We start from the raw sequence: 13626 nt of genomic DNA on the forward strand, positions 1-13626 counted from the left end.
ATGGTGAAGACTGGCAGGAGGAAGAGAGATGAGGGCATGAGTGTCCAGGGTTCAAGTTCAGACATGGCCAAGGGTAAAGTCTAAGAGTGGTGATATTGCCTAAGGGTGTGTGGGAAGGAGTTAGGACGTGATCCTCTGTGGAACCCTGAGAGAGTGGAGCCTTGGACACTAGTAAATAAGACCATCTGCTTGTGGGATTTTGATTGGAGCTGGGCATCCAGTGGGAGCCGTGAAATGTTGACAGATGTATAGTCAAAATGGTTTGGGCTCCTGTGAGCAGAAAGAACCTTGCTGACTTCCCAGGCCTGATAGGACCTGTGACATACAGCCTGTTCTTCTTTTTCTCTTCTCCCATTTTCTTTCTCCAAAACTTAGCTCTTGCCACGATTGTAAACCCAGGACACATGCACATAGACCCACACATGAGGACACTGACGCATTCATACACACACATAATTGTGTTCTTTCCCATTTGCTGATAGAGAGTGAGTGACCTCACTTAGGGAGCTGGCCTCGCTGTCCATTTCATGCTTCTAATGGCAGGCAACTTCCTAGGGCTCTGACAGCTAGTTCCTCGTTTATTAGTTAGTTACCTTAGGAAAGGCAAAAAATAGGCTTTGGGGGGTAAATATTGATACACTGCATGGAAGTTTTTTCTTTGGAGAAATCCATGGGGAGGGGTAGCCAGCTCATGCTCGTCTCAGTCCACCACGTATGCAGCAGTGGCTCTTCTGTCTAACTCTGGCTGATTTCTGGTTGGAGATATAGAAGACTTCTCTGGGCAAGTGTTGCTCGGGTCCAAAACATCAGTTCCTCGTGAAACCTCATCAGCCTTTCCAATTGGCAACCATTGTTCTGGAAATGGAGAGAATTATGCCAGTGTGACTGGCTCTTTGCACTAAGGAACAGGCCGAAAAGATGGCATTCCCCAGCCTGGGCTGTGGACTCCATTGCTGCACATGGTAGGGGGATCGCAATCGGCTGAACGTATCAACCTCAACCCACGGCCTGTACGTGTTCAGTTTCTTCAAGTTCTGATATCCCTCCCGCACTTCTCCCCACCCACAAGCTGCTTCTTTTTTTTTTTCCCTCATCTAAACCTTTCCAATAGGCAAGTCACAGCAACAGCCTCCTTAGTCCTGAATAAAGAACGGACTGAAGGCTGGAGAATGTGAGAGAGAACGAGAGAGAGCTTTGCATCTGGGTCCTGACTTCAGGAGCTGTGTTGGGGCAGGGAGGGAGGCTGAACCCAACAGCATGAAGGCAAATGCCAGAAAGATCTTTCCTCGGTGAGAGGAAATGCTCCAACCGTGTTAATGGAACAGTCTCCTTCTGAGCCCTTGTGGTGGGCCTGAGCGAGAGAGCAGGGGTGAGGAGAAGAGCACCAACGAGAAATCACCAAAGAGCCTCCGTCAATTCTTTCTCTCGCAGATAAAATCGTTCTGCTATTGCACAAAGATGTGAAAAGAAATGATTCTCTTTTTGATTCTCTCCCTCTCATGAATCTCCTCCTCCCCCAACAAGCTTTGGGCATATCATCATCTCTCAGTATTTTTTGAACCTTCTATTGAAAAAAGCTATGAATGCTTTGAAACAGGAAGAGGACACAGGGGGAAAGGGAGTCGTCTGGACATGTTGACTGAAGGTGACCTAAGTCCTGTGTTTCTCCCGCAAAGAAGTGAGGTCTGAAGTGGGTGCTGGGCCCTTCAGGGTCAGGAAGCATGAGGAAACCAGGAATGTAATTCACCACATGTATACTGGCACCTACTTAGTGTCTAGTAATAAAGTGCCTGTTCAGGCCCCTAGTGGATGTTCAAGAGATATTTATGGACCAAGTGCTCTTAGGTTTGACCCATGTGAATTGCTGATGTCGGAGAGGTGAACAGCACAGGTCACACTTGCCCCCGGACAGCTTACACAGCTTAGGTCATTAAAAGGTGTGCAGTGGAGTAAACCAGTGCTCTGACTCCTTCCCTTTTGCCTCCTTTTGTCCCCAGCTCCACTAGGAAATCTTAATTTGTGTTGTTATTGTTAATGTCAGAAGAAGCCTTTTTAAACACCAGAGCAAATATGCCTCTTGCAGCTGGAGAAAGATCCCACGACATTTATTCAGGCAAGTGGGATTTCACTTCAGAGGCAGCTGATGGTGTGGCTAAGCTTTGGATGTGTGGAAACATTTGTCAGCATGGCTACGGAAAGCCTGAGAGGGTGTTCCCTGATCCAGCGGATGTTTGAGAGTCCTGTGAATGTTTGGCCTCATCAAGAAAAAACAGAAGCCAGGGATTTCTTTGTCATGGAGGGAAGGATCCTGGTTCAGATCTGAATTTGGACCAGTGCCCTGGCCCTGAAATGTTTTCATGTGGCAGCTGCTCTGGCTGACTGCGCGGGCCCCAGATGTGGTGTGAGGGCTGAGACCCATCATCCTCGGAGTGGTTTGGTGGGGTGAGCTCTGGGGGCGTGTCCAGGCCTTTGCTGTGCCCAGGTTAATCAGCAAGTGTGCCCAGCCTCCTAAAAGTCTCTGGAACCAGGACAGTGGAAATAGTGCCGGCCCAGCAGACAGAGGTGTGACATCTGCTGTGGCTTGTTCTGTTGCTTCGCTCCTAAGTTGCCCTTTTATATTACTTAACAACTGTGTGTAATGTCATGTGGCCTTAGGGTCTCCTCACATAACTGTTCATAGTAGTTAGTGCCCAATGGAATGTGAACCATTCCAAGCCTGGGATCTGTGTTCACTTAGCCAAGCAAGGCTTATATGAGCCCCGCCCTCCCTGGAACTTCTGACTGGATCAGGGATTTAGACGCCCACTGTCATCTACCATCATTGACCTTATCTCATTGCTCTTCTGTCCCATCTGTTGCTGCTATTGAAGCACTGATGGAAGGATACGTAGGAGTCATTCAGACCGAGATGGCAGAGAAAAGGTTGGGGAAGGCCTTCTAGGCAGGGCGAGCAATGTGTAAAAGTCCACATGTGGAGAGCCGTTCTTTTTCCATTGTACAGCTAATGTCACTGAGGCTTACAGAGCTAGGCGTCTTGCTAAAGTTGGCAGGTCTAGTGAGTAGCAGAGACCAGGTTTAAATCTGTGTCTAACTCCAAAGCCTGTGCATTTGCATGTAAGCTGCCTCCTGATGTGGGCAGCCATGGAAAGGTTACGGAGGAGACTTACATGAAGAAAGCAGTTTTTTAGGAAGATTACCTTGGTGGCCGTGTGTATACTGGATTAGCAAAGTGAGAAGCTAGAAATAGGAGACCAGTTGGAGGACATTGTAAAAGCCTAGTCATAAATGATTTAGGACTCATTTCTATGTGCTGAGCTATTGATATTTACTTCCCCATTCATAATATTGATCAGAGTTGTATTTTTTAAAGTTGGTCTTTGCCCACTAATCTGTAAGCTTGGTGAGGATGGAGACTGTGCCTCTCTTATTCACTGCTTTATCTTCACTGCCCACACAGTTCCAGGCATGTAGTTAATACACAATAAATACCTGTCGGTTACATGAATGAACGTGAATGAAGGACAATGAGAGAAGATTTGAAATGGTTCGCCTGAGGTAAAGTAGATAAACCTTGAAAACATGAGTGGAAAGACGGTAACAGCTACCATTTCAGGAGGAGCTGTTTTGAGCTAAGCAAGTACTTTCACTATATTTTCTCAATTCATCTTCACAGCCACCATGGAAAATAGGTCCTGTTTAAAACTAGTTTAAAGCTAAGGAAATTCCCCTTAAGAAGGAGTAGAATGGAGCATGGCGACTGTAATCAACAATACCACATGGTTTACTTGAATGTTGGTAAGAGAATAGATCTCAAATGTTCTCACCACCCATGTAGGAAAAGCTAACAATGGAGGTGATGGATGTGTTAACTCATCTTATTGTGGTAGTCATTTCACAATATGTATGTGTTTCAAATCATCATGTTGTACATCTTAAACTTACACCATGTTATTTACCAGTGATATCTCAATGAAGCTGGAAAAGAAGCCTTAGAATCGTTGGCCAAATGGCCAAAAAAGGCTGAGTCAGCATGTGAATTGAACCCCGGTCTGATTGATTCCAAAGCTTGTACTTATAAGCACTCTGTTGAGGAACCGGGAGAACTCGGGGTTGAAGACTGAAGATGGGAAGTCAGAAAAGAGAGACTATGTTCTCTCCCTTTTGGCTTACTGGTCTGTGGTTTTGAAGATTTTGGTTTTAGACCTCTTGAAGTACCAGCAGGCCAGCCCAGTACAGATGAGACATCCAGTGGATGATACAGAAATGGGGTTTAGATGAGAAGTCAGGCTGGGGGTAGAAATTCAGCAGCAATCAGGATGGGGGCAACAGGTGGTAATACTCAGAGAGTCTTTTCAAGACAAAGAATGTAGAGCGTGGAGACCACAGGCCCAAAGCCTCCAGCTGGGTTGTTAATTGTACTCAGCAGACTAAACGAGGAAGAGGAGCTGACAAGGGATGTGTCTTCCTCAAGGTCAGATGACTAGAGTAGCATAGACAGAGACCCGGGAGCAGTGGGAGGAGTGCCTGCAGAGTAGACGCTTGTCCCTTCCCCGGCTGAGCATTTGGGTAAGACACAGGCCCCACAGACTGATTGCCTGGGTGGAAGTAGGGACCCCAGGAGCTTCTTCCTCTAACAGTTCTAGGCAGGAATAGGAACACCAAAGATTTGTTCTGAGGGAGATTTCTGTAACAGAGCACTAACACATTTCCAAAATAGGTTTTCGAGTAAGGGGGACCCCAGAGAAGTCTGGAGCATCCATACAGAGCCAAATGGGGAGTTCTGTATTCCCATCAGAAAGTATAATTGTGGACATATTGGGGTCCTTGAAGGGGCAAGGCAAAGTACAGATGTGAGAGCTGAGTGACGGGGAATTGGAAAAGGGAACGATTATTATTAGTGTTTTATGCTGCCAGAAGGTCACATGGCCGGGGCTTCCCTGATGGTGCAGTGGTTAAGAATCCACCTGCCAATGTAGGGGACACAGGTTCGAGCCCTGTTCCGGGAAGATCCCACATGCTGCGGAGCAACTAAGCCCATGCACCACAACTACTGAGCCTGCGCTCTAGAGCCCGCGAGCCGCAACTACTGAGCCTGCGTGCTGCAACTACTGAGGCCCGCACGCCTGGGGCCTGGGCTCCGAACAAGAGAAGCCACCGCAATGAGAAGCCTGCACACCACAGTGAAGAGTAGACCCTGCTCTCTGCAACTAGAGAAAGCCCGCTTGCAGCAATGAAGACCCAGTGCAGCCAAAAATAAATAAATTAAATAAAATTTTTATAAAAAGGTCACATGGCCAGTGAGTGTCCTGGCAGAAGTCCTGAGGGAGATTCATTCATTGTCCTTGCTACATTGGGCATCTATGAACATCCTGATGGTATTGCTGCCCAGAGAATTACTGAGTCACGATTGCTCTGGGGTCTTGTCTTTGGAGCTTGCAAAAATGATCTTGCAGTTGTTTCCTGGATGCTGTGTCTATCCACCAGAGGACAGAATTGCTCATCCCCATAGTGGTAGCTGCAGGAGTAGGGGCAGCATTGGCACCTGCCCCCACGCAGCCACCTGTACAATATGGCCCTGCCTGCTCACTCTTGGTTCCACTGCAAGTTTTCTGCTTTATGTTTTGACTGGTTCCTGGGCTTGGATCTTCATGATGAAATTAACTAGAAGGCGTTCCTAGAAGAATCACTTTAGTCTGTTTCCTCCAAACCACTTAGGACAAAAAATAAAATGGACCCAAGAAGCATGCTAGCTGGACCATTACATTCCATAGACTGAGACAGAAATAGATTCTTTCAACTTACTAACAGCTTACCAACTACTAATGTAGCTGTTTTCATGGTGAGCCCTCCTCACTGTGGCTTCATTGCCGGGAAGGAAGAAAAGGAAGGCCCAGGGGTCATCAAAACCTGCAGCGACCAAAATAGTAGTACATTTCTACACAAATGGCCCTCTGGCTACCAAGAACAGCCCAATGTATACCCACCATCTCATTCAGCCCATCTCTGCTCTTGAGTGGTGGGCATTCCAAGGCAGCATACTCCACATACACCTTAGCCTCCAATGCCAGCAGTCACCTGGTTGCCTAAAATCAGAGTCAGCCTGGACATGGGATGACAGCTTTGGCAAAGAGTATAGCGAGGGCTTTATGACCTGAGAGACATATGAGCCATCATGGTTTAGCTTTACAGCACCTTGTTGTTCTTCCATTGTGATTAAAAAGGATACTGATCCATACAGTCCAAGAGAGATAGTCCTATTCTCTTTGTTCCCTAGATCCCTTTCTGCTCTATTTCTGCCACCTTGTGTATGTGTCAAGTGTCTTCATCTTCTCTGAGGGGTAACAAGTAGATCCAGGGTTGTTAAAAAGAAACAAACATGATATTGGATTAAACACACACACACACACACACACACACAGAGTGAATGTCTCTCAGCAGTGGTCAGACGTACCCTAAAAATCTGAGCCAAAGTGGCTCTGGCAGTGTTTCATGCCCAGGAGCAGTATTGCATTTGGAAAAGTGGTGGGAGTATTTTTGCATTGTCGCACTGACTGAAGGGAACTATTGGCATTTTGTGGGCAGGCACCAGTGTTGTGAAATGCTCTGCACTGATTGGTATGTCCTGCTCCACCAGGAAGTATCCAGGCCCTAATGCCATAGTGATGCCCCTACAGGGAGACCCTGGAGAGGAAACTGATGAAAGGGCACACGACAGTTCTATGGGATTTCTAACGGTATCAAAGGTCTAGGATGAGTGGCTTAAAGCGGTGCTTATCAAAGTATAGTCTCTACATCACCTGTAAGAATAGCCAGGAGTGCTTGTTAAAAACACTTTCTGGATCCCACCCAAGACATGCTGCATCACAATCTTTGGGAGAGGGGCCAAGGAATCTGCATTATATCTGCACTCTAACTCATTGTTATGTACACTGAAGCTTGAGAACCATTGGACTAAGGGATCTTTATTTTAAAGCAAGAGGAGGAGGCTGAGGATAAATTCATTGATATATAAAGTCATCGAGAAAGTCAGCTATCCCCACTGAGGAAAGCACAATTGGAAGTAGGTTTGGACAAAAAAAGAAGTATTTAGGATAGATTTAGGGAGATGGAATGAATCTTGATTTCTTCTACTTTGAAAACATTTACAATCTCATTGTTTTTAAACATGACTGCAGTCTCAAAGTGCTTAAAGAGTCAACTTACAAAATATAATCTACAAAGAGCCAATAACCTATGAGAACTTCCATTTCTAGTAATTGAGGAAATTCAAATTAATAAAATGTCTATTTTACATTTACCATATTGGCAAAAGGTGATTTCATTTATCTCTGTTTTACTGATAATATACATTGTTGAAGAGAATTAAGTCGAGACTGGTATTCAAGTACATTGCTGTTGGAAATGTACATCCAGCCAATCTTTCTAGAAGTCATGTTGACCAGATGTATCTAAAGACTTAATATGTATATATCCTTTAAAGTTGTAATTCTACATCTAAAACAAAAGCTAAAACATTTTACTGTTATATATCGGCATTTTGTCTACAAATCTGATTTAGATGTTCATAGCTGCTTTGTTTATTATAACAAAAATGGAAACAACCTAAATGTTTGACACTAGAAGATAGTTTGATAGCATATTATATGGCCATTTAAAATTTAATTGTATGATGAATTTTAATAACACGGATAATGCTTATTATATTGTATAGTGTTATGTGAAAAGATTGAGATATAAAAGTTTTGACTCTAATCGTATGGGCAAAAATTAACAATATGTAGAAAAAAGAACTGGAAGAAAAAATATGTCAAGATGTCAGCAATCTCTAACTGGCCGGCTTGTGTGTAGTTGTTCACTTCCTTATGCTTTTTCTAATTCCAAATTTTCCACAACGGGCATGCAAAGCTTTAATGAGCAGAAATAAGTTAATTTAAATATATCTGTGGCAGAGACTATAGGCAGGGAAGGATGAAAAGTCCTTTCCAATTAACACTTCAGTGATGTGAGGTGGGATGGGGATCGTAGATTTTATTTAACATAATATGATCAGCTCTGTGAGCACTAGCTTATATCAATACAGCATTATCTAAAAAGGAAATTTGTTAGTGCTTGCTTTCCCTTCTTGGGTACACTCTATTACTGGTCTCATATTGATTTGAACACATGTCATTCCTGACGGAAAGGTGGTTGGAATGGAGTATACTTGGGTGGTAGTGGTAATATGGGCTTTATTTATTTTAACTTACATTTCATGAATATCAAATACATTGGATTGACCAGAAAGTTTCAGTAAGGCATCAGGAAGCTTTGAAAATGAATATCATTCTTTTGTTTCATTTATTTTCTGAATATGCCATTTGCATTCTCTTCCCTTGAGTTATTTATTGTTTGTAGCCCTCATAGAACTGCTGGACTAAATCTCTCTAGTGCTATTTGTGAATACAGTACAGATGCAATAATATACGTATGGGGTCATGTTGGCAGGAAGAGCTTGGTTTTCCAATAAATAAGACACAACTAAAAGTATTCAGTAAATTCAAAACCACCAAGTAATTCCATTTGGAGACTGAGCTTTAAAATGTGAACCATCATTAAAAAGTAAATTTAAAAGACATTGATGGCACGTGTATATAGTATGGCTTTACAGAGTCCAAGGAAAATTGGAATGAGTTGCTGGAAATAACAGGAATTGGTAGCAAAGTAAAGAGGCTGTAGGTAGTGTGTCACAACATGTGCTTTACTCATTTCTTTTGCTGAAGGGAGTTAGATTCTAATTATTTGTGAAACCATCACTACATCCTTAATAATAATAACATGGTCTTCATAATCAGATATCTCTTTGTGCTGTGAACATGGGGCTCATAAGTAGGGTGCAGTAGCCCAGATGCTGTTTTCCTTCTTGTTCCTTTTTTAGTGAAATATTGAGTCTGAGGATTAGTCAGAAGGACCTGGAAAAAGATTCTTCCAAATCAAATATGTAAAACTACTAAGATGCTTCTGTGCCACAGGAAGTAGAATTTAGAGGCTAATGGAACCTCAGAGGAGCCAACCTCAGACACATGTTCATCCCCTGATTGTGGTGGAGACTATACAACAGCCACTGGAGCCTTTGCACGGGAAAGTGAAATACACAATTCGGGCTAAACTGACTAGATCATTGTCACAGTCAGTGGCTCACCAGCCTTCCTGGTGGATTGAACTGATTGATAGTCTTTTATTTTGCAATGATTTGACAGTCATTGCCACCACTTAGATTGTCAGTGCTATAATACAAGTTCGGCCGTAGCTGCAATTTCACATTATATGATAATCACTTTGATTTTCAGAGAACCTTTTTTCTTATGAAATATTCCTGGAATATTCACACCATTTGAAGATTTCTCCTTAGAATAATTATCTAAGGTAAGCAGGGAATGTAGTACAGGACCTCAGTCTTCTCTCCATACCCCTTGGGACCCAGTGCATTTCAGAATACAGAACTATTTTGGAATGAGAAAGATAATAGCAAATATTATGAAACAGAAGCTATTCCTGGCATCCTGACACACCCCCCACCTGATCACTTCTTGTGTGCTTCCTATGCCTAGGCCTCTTTATTAGCTCAGGTTGTTCCCTGGTCCAAAACGCCCTCCCTCCTCTACTTTGCTCATTCTGAAGCATCCTTCAACTCTACATCCTCCATGAAGCCTTCTCTTACACCTGCTATTTATACTGATCCTTGCTCTGCTGACCTCCTTCAGCTCTTGTCCTTAGTACCATTGATTCCTACTTATTCTCTGCTACATGTGATATACATATGTATTGATATTTCACTAGTATACATTATTTGCTTTTGGATAGACAGTGTACTTATTATTTTATATTGATAATATCATTTAATCTGTACCACTCAGAATTTTCATTATGCCCATTTTATAAGGTTCAGAGAGCTTAAGTAACTTGCCCAAGGCTACATACTTCATCAGTGGTGTAACTGAGATTTAAACTCAGTTCTAATATGAATTCACAGCCTATATTCTTAACTACTGCATTATCAGGTATTAATCTATGCGCTAAAAGAGCTCACACTCTAAATGGGATGATAAGAGTTCGACATCATCTGTCTCCTTTTTTATGGACTGAATATTTGTGGCCCCTCAAAATTCATGTGTTTAAGCCCTGAGTCCCACTGTGATGGTATCAGGAGGTAAGGCATTTGAGAGGTAATCGTGTCATGATGATGGAGCCCCCATGATGGAACTAGCACCCCTTATAAGAAGAGAAAGGCAAAATACAAAATTATTAAAAATAACTATTGCTACAATAATCTGATAACAGACACATAGTATAAAAATATGTAAATTGTGGCATCAAAAACATAAAATGGGAGGGGAATTAAAAATGCAGGGTTTTTTCTCTGTGATTAAATTTAAGTTGTTGTCAGCTTACAATAGCCTGTTATAACTATAAGATGTTTTATGTAAGTCTCATGGAAACTACAGAACAAAAACATATGGTAGATACACTAAAGAGAAAGGAATCAAAATGTACCACCAGAGAGAATCATCAAAGCAACAAGGAAGACAGCAAGAGAGGAAGAAAGGAACAAAGGTCAACATAACACCTAGAAAACAACTCAACAAAGGACAACATCAAGCCCTTATCTATTGGAAATCACATTAAATGTAAATGGACTAATTTCTCCTATCAAAAGACATAGAGTGATTGGATAAAAAAATAAAACCCCATTATGTGCTGCCTGCAAGAGACTCACTTCAGCTTTAAAGACACATATAGATTGAAAATGCTAGGCTGGAAAAAGATATGCTATGCAAATGAAAACCAAAATTGAGCAGGGAAAGCTATACTTATATCGGATAAAATAGACTTTAAGTCAAAAAACTGTAACAAGAGGCAAAGAAAGTCATTATATAATGATGGGTAAACTCATGAAGAGGATATAATAATTTTAAGTATCTATGCATCTGACATCAAAGCACCAAAATATGTAAAGCAAATATTAACATATCTGAAGGGAGAAATAGACAGCAGTACAGTAATAGTAGGGGATTTTAATAATACAATTTCAACAACAAATAGTTCATCCAGACAGAAAATCAATAAGGAAACATTGGACTTGAACTATACTTTAGACCAAATGGAACTAAGATACATATATAGAACATTCCATCCAACAGCAGCAGAATGCACATTCTTCTCAAGTGCACATTCAAAATTCTCCAGGGTATATCATATGCTAGACTACGAAATAAGTCTTAACAAATTTAAGAAGATTGAAATCATACCAAGCATCTTTTTCAACCACAATGCAATGAAACAAAAGTCAATCACAGGAGGAAAGCTGAAAAAGTCACAAATAGGTAAAAATTAAAGAACATGCTGCTGAACAACCAATGAGTTAAAGAAGAAATCAAAAGAGAAATTAAAAATATCTTGAGACAAACAAAAATGGAAGTACAGCATATCAAAACTTATGGGGTGGGCTTCCATGGTGGCACAGTGGTTGAGAGTCCACCTGCCGATGCAGGGGACACGGGTTCGTGCCCCGGTCTGGGAAGATCCCACATGCCGTGGAGTGGCTGGGCCCTTGAGCCATGGCCACTGAGCCTGCACGTCCAGAGCCTGTGCTCCGCAACGGGAGAGGCCACAACAGAGAGAGGCCTGCGTACCACAAAAAAAAAAACAAAAACAAAAACAAAAACAAAAAAAAACTTATGGGATGCAGCAAAAGCAGTTCTAAGAGGATTGTTTATAGCAATATGCCTACATTAAGAAAATAGGAAGATTTTACTTTTACATGTATAGGAACTAGAAAAAGAAGAACAAACTAAGCCTAAAGTTAGTAGAAGGAAGGAAATAACAAGGATCAGAGCAAAAATAATGAAAGGGAGACCAGAAAGGCAATAGAATAGATCAGCAAAACTAAGAGTTGGGTTTTTTTGAGATAAACAAAATTACCAAACCTTTAGCCAGAGAAAGGAAAAAAAGAGAGAAGGCTCAAAATCAGCAGTGAAAAAGGAGACATTACAACAGATGCCACAGAAATACAAAGGATCATAAGAGACTACTCTGAACACTTATATGTCAACAAGTTGGGTAACCTAGATGAAATGGATAAATTCCAAGTAACACACAATTTACCAAGACTGAATCATGAAAAAGAGAAAATCTGAACAGACCAGTCATGAGTAAGGGGATAAAATCAGTAATCAAAAATGTCTCAACAAAATGTCCAGTATCAGATGGCATCACGGGTGAATTCTAACAAATGTTTAAGGAAGAATGAATACAGGCCTTCCTCAAACTCCTGCAGATAATTGAAATGGAGGGAACACTTCCAAACTCAAGTTGGAAGGCCACCATTACTCTAATGCTAAAGACAGACAGGACACAATATGAAAAGCAAGTTACAAGCCAATATCTCTTTTGGACTTAGATGCAAAAATCATCAAAAATATATTAGCAAAACAAATTTAACAGCACCTTAAAAGAATCATGATCAAGTGGGATTTATCCCTAAGAGGCAAGAATAGGTTACCATATGCAAATCAATCAATGTGATAGACCACATTAACAAAGTGATGAAGGAAAATCACACGATCATCTCAGTAGATGCAGAAAAAGCATTTAACAAAATTCAACATCTTTTCATGATTAAAACCGTCAACAATTTAGGCATAGAAAGAAAGTAACTCAACCTAATAAAGGCCATATATGATAGGGTCACAGCTAACATCATACTCAATGGTGAAAAGCTGAAAGCTTTTCCTTTAAGATCAGGAAGAAGACAAGGATGCTTAGTCTTACCATTCCTATTAAACATCACATTTTCAGTTCTAGCCAGAGCAGTCAGGCAAGAAAAAGAAATTAAAGACATCCAAATCAGAAAGGAAGATATAGAATTGTCTTTATTTGCAGATGACATGATCTTATATATAGAAAATCCTGAATTGGGTGACTGGGATTGACATGTATACCCTGATGTGTATAAAATTGATGACTAATAAGAACCTGTTGTATAAAAAAAATTAAATTAAATTAAAAAAATTTTTAAAAAGACTATAGCTGGGCCTCCTGTAGTTCTAAAAGAGTAAATAGAAATTTATCAAGAATGAGAGTGGCTACTCTCTTGATCATTCCTCCTCTGGGTCTATATGTTTGCCCTATCTGCATCATTCTGTTCTTTCTTAACCAGTCACTTTCTTTAATTCATGTATGGTCATCTTTGCCAATAACTTAACTTTGCACACTGGTTTGGTTTGCCATGTTATGTTCTCAGGTCTGTATTTTTCTATGTCTCCTCAAGTGCCTAGCCATGACTGTTGCTAGTTTCTAGGTTTCTTAGATGGTATTTTAAGGACAAAAAAATTGAATTAAAAAAAAAGAAAATCCTAAAGACTCCATGAAAAAATCAGAATAAATGAATTCAGTAAATTTTCAGGATACAAAATCAACATACAAAAATCTATTGTTTCTCTATATACTAACAACAAACTATCTGAAAAAGAAATAAAAATACTTAGAAAAAAAGAATAAAATACTTAGGAATAAATGTAACAAAGGATGTTAAAGATTTGTATACTGGAAACATTGATTGATGTAAGAAATTGAAGAAGACATAAATAA

The sequence above is a fragment of the Mesoplodon densirostris genome, chromosome X (genome assembly GCF_025265405.1).
Source record: "Mesoplodon densirostris isolate mMesDen1 chromosome X, mMesDen1 primary haplotype, whole genome shotgun sequence".
Taxonomy (NCBI): Eukaryota; Metazoa; Chordata; class Mammalia; order Artiodactyla; family Ziphiidae; genus Mesoplodon; species Mesoplodon densirostris.